The sequence below is a fragment of the Dipodomys spectabilis genome, unplaced genomic scaffold (assembly GCF_019054845.1).
Source record: "Dipodomys spectabilis isolate Male_0828 unplaced genomic scaffold, ASM1905484v1 ptg000163l, whole genome shotgun sequence".
In the NCBI taxonomy this organism is placed as follows: domain Eukaryota; kingdom Metazoa; phylum Chordata; class Mammalia; order Rodentia; family Heteromyidae; genus Dipodomys; species Dipodomys spectabilis.
Genome location: NW_024870840.1, coordinates 4,177,232 through 4,183,231, shown reverse-complemented (window position 1 = coordinate 4,183,231; position 6,000 = coordinate 4,177,232). Strand labels below are relative to the sequence as shown.

Genomic DNA, 6,000 nt, shown 5'->3' with positions numbered 1-6,000 from the left:
AAACAAAAGCCAAAAAAGTTTTCCTACTTACACTAATGATGTTTATCTGCACAGAAGATGGTTTCTGTGCTATTATTTTATATACAATTTAGAGGCTATTAAAATTTAATTGAAGACAATTTATTATAAATGAATTTTGTACAGGAGGTTTGTGAACTCAAACATCCCAATAATCTCTGGTTTTGCCGACATGTTTGGTCACCACCAAGTGAAAAACTCAGGTACAGTACAGTCATGTACCCAAAATAATTGACTCTTCCCTCTCACCTTGTTACTGAATGATCTAGCACACAACTCTGGGAGTGAAATGAGAGGCAGAAGAGCTGATGGCAAAGAAAGTCTCTATTTCAGATGAACTCAGATGCTTTGGTAATTGGCAGATGTGCTTTCCAAAGTATTAGATGCACTTCTTCAGTCCTAGTTGAGAATGCTATCAGCATCCTGTAATTGCAAATGCTAAAATTCAAATTTAATTTAAGCAAGAATAAACTAAGAAGCAATTCAAAAGCAGCCAATAGAAAAAAATGTTCCCATTTCCTAGATTTTATACATTGATTCATATGGATAGCTCCAGTCCAATCTGGGTATTAGATTTTCAACATGAAGAATCGATAGGAACATTAGAATCTAGGCCCTTTTTCTTCTTAGGACATTAGACAAATCACTTGAACATTCTCCACCTTGAAGCTTTATCTGAAAATAATATCTAGGTATTACAGCCAATAGGAAATGAAAGTCTCATCAGTTTGTAAACCTCATGAGAGCAGAAAATCCACATACTTTGTCTTTTATCCCTAACTGCTGTGTCTTCAGTATCTGAGAAATGTCCTTACATTCAAATATCTGTTGAATGATGAAGGAATGAATAAATGAGGATTATATATAATAAAAAATGTTAATTTAAAACAGTCTATGGCACTCACTTATAATCCCACCACTCAGGAGGTTAGCTGTATATATGTAATTCAAGACTGTATATGTAATAATGACTCTGTCACACACACAGAAAAGGAGAGAGATAACAAAAAATGAAGTATATGCACCCTAGTAGCAAAAGAGAACATTCAAAAGGAAGTATATTTGATACAGAAATTGAGTATATAAAAGAGATACCATTTAAAATCAGTGGATAAAAAACTAGTCATTAAATCCTATAGGGATAAATAAAATCATATCCATGCCTTACCTCATAGACCACGATAATTTTCATATGTACCAAAGATTCACTTTTTTTAATGTAACCATAAAACAATAGAAGAAAACTTGGAGATTTTTTCTTTCTGGAATTAGAATGGTCTATCCAGATTTTTATGACTCTAAGTCCCCAAATCATAAATTATTTTATTGGCATATTCTGTTATATGAAACAAATTCTTTTATGAAAAGAATCACCATAAACTTTTTCTTTAAAAAATGAGAAATATTTGCAACTAATATCACAAATAAGACTTTCTAATATATAAACAGGAAAAACCATGATCCTTTCAAAATAGAAAAAAAGAAATAACTTACTATTATATAAACATAATTAACTTTCCTCATTAAAAAAGAGATAAATTAACTACAGTTGAAATACTATTTTCTATTCTGTTGGCAAAAATCCAAAATTAACGAACATATTCCATTGATAATCTCTATGGGAAAAAGTTATTTTCTCATACGCTGCTGTTGAGAATATGAGAAATGTGCCAATATCTGTACAAACTACAAGCTTTTACCTTTCAGTCTAGTCATTACTTTTATTGCTAAGAAATCCAAGATACGAAGAATTTTAAAACTGTATGTGTATAAGATTATAGTTGAAAGAAAAATCTAGACATAGTTCAATGTTCACCAACTTGTAACTAGCTTAATAGTGGCATATCAGATACTTATACTTTTATAATTCATATAATATAATTATAAGTTCACAGATACTCTCCATGGAGTAATATGGGTAGTGACTAAGATATATTAAGTGAAAATTGTGTAAGTGAAAATAGAACAATGTGGAATAGTATTTCTAAGAAAAGAGAACAGTAGGGGCTGGGGAGGTGGCTCAGTAGTAGAGCGCTTGCCTTGCATGCCTGAGGCTCTGGGTTCAATTCCCCAGCACCACATAAGCAAAAAGAAAAAAGCCGGAAGTGGCACTGTGGCTCAAGTGGTAGAGCGCTAGCCTTGACTGAAGAGCTGAGGGACAGCGCCCAGGCCCAGAGTTCAGGCCCCACGACCGGACAAAAAAAAAAAAGAAAAGAAAAGAGAACAGTATATATAGAATGTCATCTTTTGAGTAAAAAGCATAATAATAATTTGCCTTTATATGCGGAAATAAATGCTATAATACTCAAGGAATTAAGAATAGCTGTTGCCCAGAGTTAGAACAAGCAGCTGAATGAGAGTTGTGAATATGAAGGAGGCTTTCCACTGTATTTTTGAACCATGAGAATGCTTTATACACTCAAAATTAAATTTAAAATATTTATATAAAGAAAAAAGAATGATGGGCTAGGAAGGTAGCTCAGTAGTAAAGTGCTTGCCTTGCATGCATGAGCCCCTAGGTTCGATTCCTCAGCACCACATAAGCAGAAAAAAGCCAGAAGTGGTGCTATGGCTCAAGTGGTAGAGCACCAGCCTTGAGCTGAAGAGCTGAGGGACAGCACCCAGGCCCAGAGTTCAGGCCCCTCAACTGACCAAAAAAAAGAAAAGGAAAGGAAAAAAAAAAAAAGAATGATTTGTTATATAGCTAATAAGGGTTTATAGGTTTTTCATTTTTCTAATTTATATGCATTATTTAATGTGCCTAATAAAAATTTGAAAGCATTAGTGAGTCTATATCTGACTATACATTATTTTCCTTACAAAAAAATTAACATTTATATAATCCTAAGCATTTCCAGCAGGAAACTACACTGAAAGGCCAACAATAAAACTGACAACTTTTCAACTGCAAATGGCTTCACTCAAAATAATGTAAAAGAATATAGAGTTTCCTGGGCATTTTTTTCATACTGACAAAATTCTCATGGTCCAAATTGTTGTTTTTAAGCCTTTCGGTGTTTAGATCAATTCATAGCCCAATTAGAAACAAGGTACAGAGATGTACCATTTATTCCCAACTCCTCAGCTAGCCAATGGAGGCCCATCAATTCCTATAGCATATAGCTCAATCAAAGACTATAGCTTTTCTAAGAATGTGACTCAGTTACAGAGTTTTTTGTCCAGCCTACCTATGAGCGTGGGTTTGATTCCCAATGCAGTAAAAATAATTTAAGTGAATGTATAAAGTAGTACATTAAGTTTGACTTCGACTTTGGCAAAGATTACAACCTTTCTGATTAAAGTAAGAAAATGACCCAAAGAACTGGGCACTATAACTTGCTCCTATAATCCTAGCTATTCAGAAGGACTGAGACCTGTTACAGGCCAGGCTGAACAAAAAAAGTCTGTGAGATTCCTTCTCCAATTAACCAACAAAATGCGGGGCTGGAAGTGTGGTTCAAGTGGTACAGCCTCAGCAGCACACAAGAAAGTCTGAGCAAGAAGAGTAAGAGGCTCTGAGTTCAAACTCCAGTACTGGCACACACTTGTACCTGTGTGCTTGCGCATGTGCACATGTACACACACACGCACACACACACACACACACACAGAGGAAACTCTAATAACATTTTTATTTTGTCTATACATTGAATTAACCTTAGAATTTCAGATAGGTTATATATATGAATATATATATATATGCATCAATAAATAAGATTAAATTTCAAGATATATAGCCATAAGCATTCAAGATTTTCTAATTGCAATATGAATGTTTTGCTTAGCCAAATAATGTTATCAGATATTTCTAAGCCACCTACAAAACTTAGCCTTGGGGATATCATCAAGGAATAAGTAATCAGTGTCCACTGGGTGTCCACAAGGCGTAGGGTTTGGAATCACACTCCTGATTCAAGTTTGAACTTGAGCAACAGCATTGCTGACAGGACACATTCATAAACAGAGGGGAGTTTCCTATTCTTTTTTGAGGCTTTGTAACCTTGATTTCTGAGGCTCCTTGTTTGGGATTTAAAAAAAAATCACTTCCTGATGATTTCTCTACTGGAAAAAATAACTAATTTAAAATTATTAGAAAATGAACATGCTTCATATAGAGATATGCAAGTGATAATATTTTGTTGTTTTAATTGAACTTAAAACCCAATCATGCATGCTTATTTTCTTTAAGTGTGCACAAGGAGGAAAAAAACGTAAAAACCCTATTGCTTGCTGGGTGCTTTTAAGGGTTGTTCAGTATCACAAAGACTGAACAAACCATATAATTGTGACAATTACTATGGCAACTAACAAAATTTTCCAATTGAAATACCCACTCTCAAGGCTGCCCACACAGAGCTCTCAGAGCTGGATTGCACTTCTACTTCAATGTACAGTGTGTAAATTTCAAAGGCTATGCCATCTTACAACCACAATGAGATACCTATGTATGTAAACTCTGCTGCAGTCTTTTCAGTTATCTGCTCTGTGTGTCAGATAGCATCTCTTGCAGCTGCACTCCATTCAAAAATGGAGACTACAGAATTGGCAGCCTGGTCTGTAGAACCAGCATACAGAGCCTGAAGCAAAAACAGTACTAAATTAGCAATAATGTCCATATGTTTTCTCCTCTGTGCACTCAAACTCATGAAAATAAGTTCTCCAAAAATAACTTTCCTATCACATAATGTATCTTTCTTCTCATAAATCCCATCATCATTTTAGTTTGCCTAATTTAATTTTCTAAAATGAACTTCCTCATATCCAAAAGATTCTTTCCTCAAATAAAAGCTACACAGGAAAAATGATATGTAATAGAATTGTAATGCTGTAAATTATTCTGTGTAAATTTGGATGGAATGTTCTGTTTTGTTTTGAGAAACAAAAGAATTTTAGGAATCTTTCTGCTAATTGTCATGGACTAATAAAGGAAAAACTCAGAAGAGAGATCAAGGGCCTTTGGGAAAAGCTGAAAAGATGGAGAAGGTGGCAAAATCAATGTCCCAACAGCACTCCCTTCTAATGGGATAGGAAGTCACTGATAGAATTCTGCTTTTCTCAGCAAACATTACCACGTCACTTCTCTTCCTGTTTGAGGCAGAAACAGGAACTTTCAGGCAAACAGGCCAGAGGAAGTGAGATGAATCTTCTTAGCAGGAATGACACATAAGAAAAACAAACCAAAGTTTCTTCCACTAGTACCTAGGAAGTTTGCTGGATCCACTATTAACATTGTCCTAATAGTAGCAAAGACCTGATCATAATCACAATTAAAAGCCCAACAGAAACTGAATGTTTATAATTCTAAAAGTCCTGCCAGGCTAGGCACTGGTGGTTCATGCTTGTAATCCTCGCTATTCAGGAGGCTGAGATCTGATGATTGAGATTTAGAAGCCAACCCAGTCAGAGAAATGCCCAAGAGATTCTTATCTTCAATTAACCAGCAAAGGCTAAAAGTGAAGGTATGGTTCAAGTGGTAGAGTTTCAGCCTTGAAAAAAAAAAATAAAGTAAAATATGTGAGAGAACAAAGCCCTGAGTTCAAGCCCCAGTACCACTACACACACAAAAGAAATGTGCTTTGCTTACAAAACCCCTAATACACAATCACTTTTCAAACTTCTATTTGTTAATTACCCAGTGGACACTAAGTCACACGACAAAGTCCAGACTGAAGGGTTAAGAAATAGAGTCCAACTCTTGATGGGAGTAGCTATAAGGAAATATTGCAAAGGGGCATGTATGAGGGTAGAAAATTCTGTGACAACTTCTACATCTACCATCTCTATTTCTCTTCTTCCTTCATTAACTAAACATTCTTACTAAACATTCATGTTTCAAGCCATGTTTGAAATTTAATTGCTTTAGCATGTAGTAGACTCTATTCTGTTCTCTCCTGAATTACCAATGGGCTATTTCTTTTTTTTCTTTTTTCTTTCTTTTTTTTTTTTTTGTCAGTCATGGGGCTTGAACTCTGGGCTTGGGTG

At 35.0% G+C, this 6,000-nt stretch overlaps 1 long non-coding RNA gene across 1 annotated transcript in view; it reads right to left on the bottom strand.

The window, feature by feature from the left end:
- Positions 1 to 319: 319 nt before the first annotated feature.
- Positions 320 to 6,000, bottom strand: part of LOC122119320 — a 49,928-nt gene continuing 44,247 nt past the window's right edge. The window contains exon 3 of the long non-coding RNA XR_006149530.1: positions 320 to 441. This is a non-coding gene — a long non-coding RNA (uncharacterized LOC122119320). The remainder of the gene's footprint in view (positions 442 to 6,000) is intronic.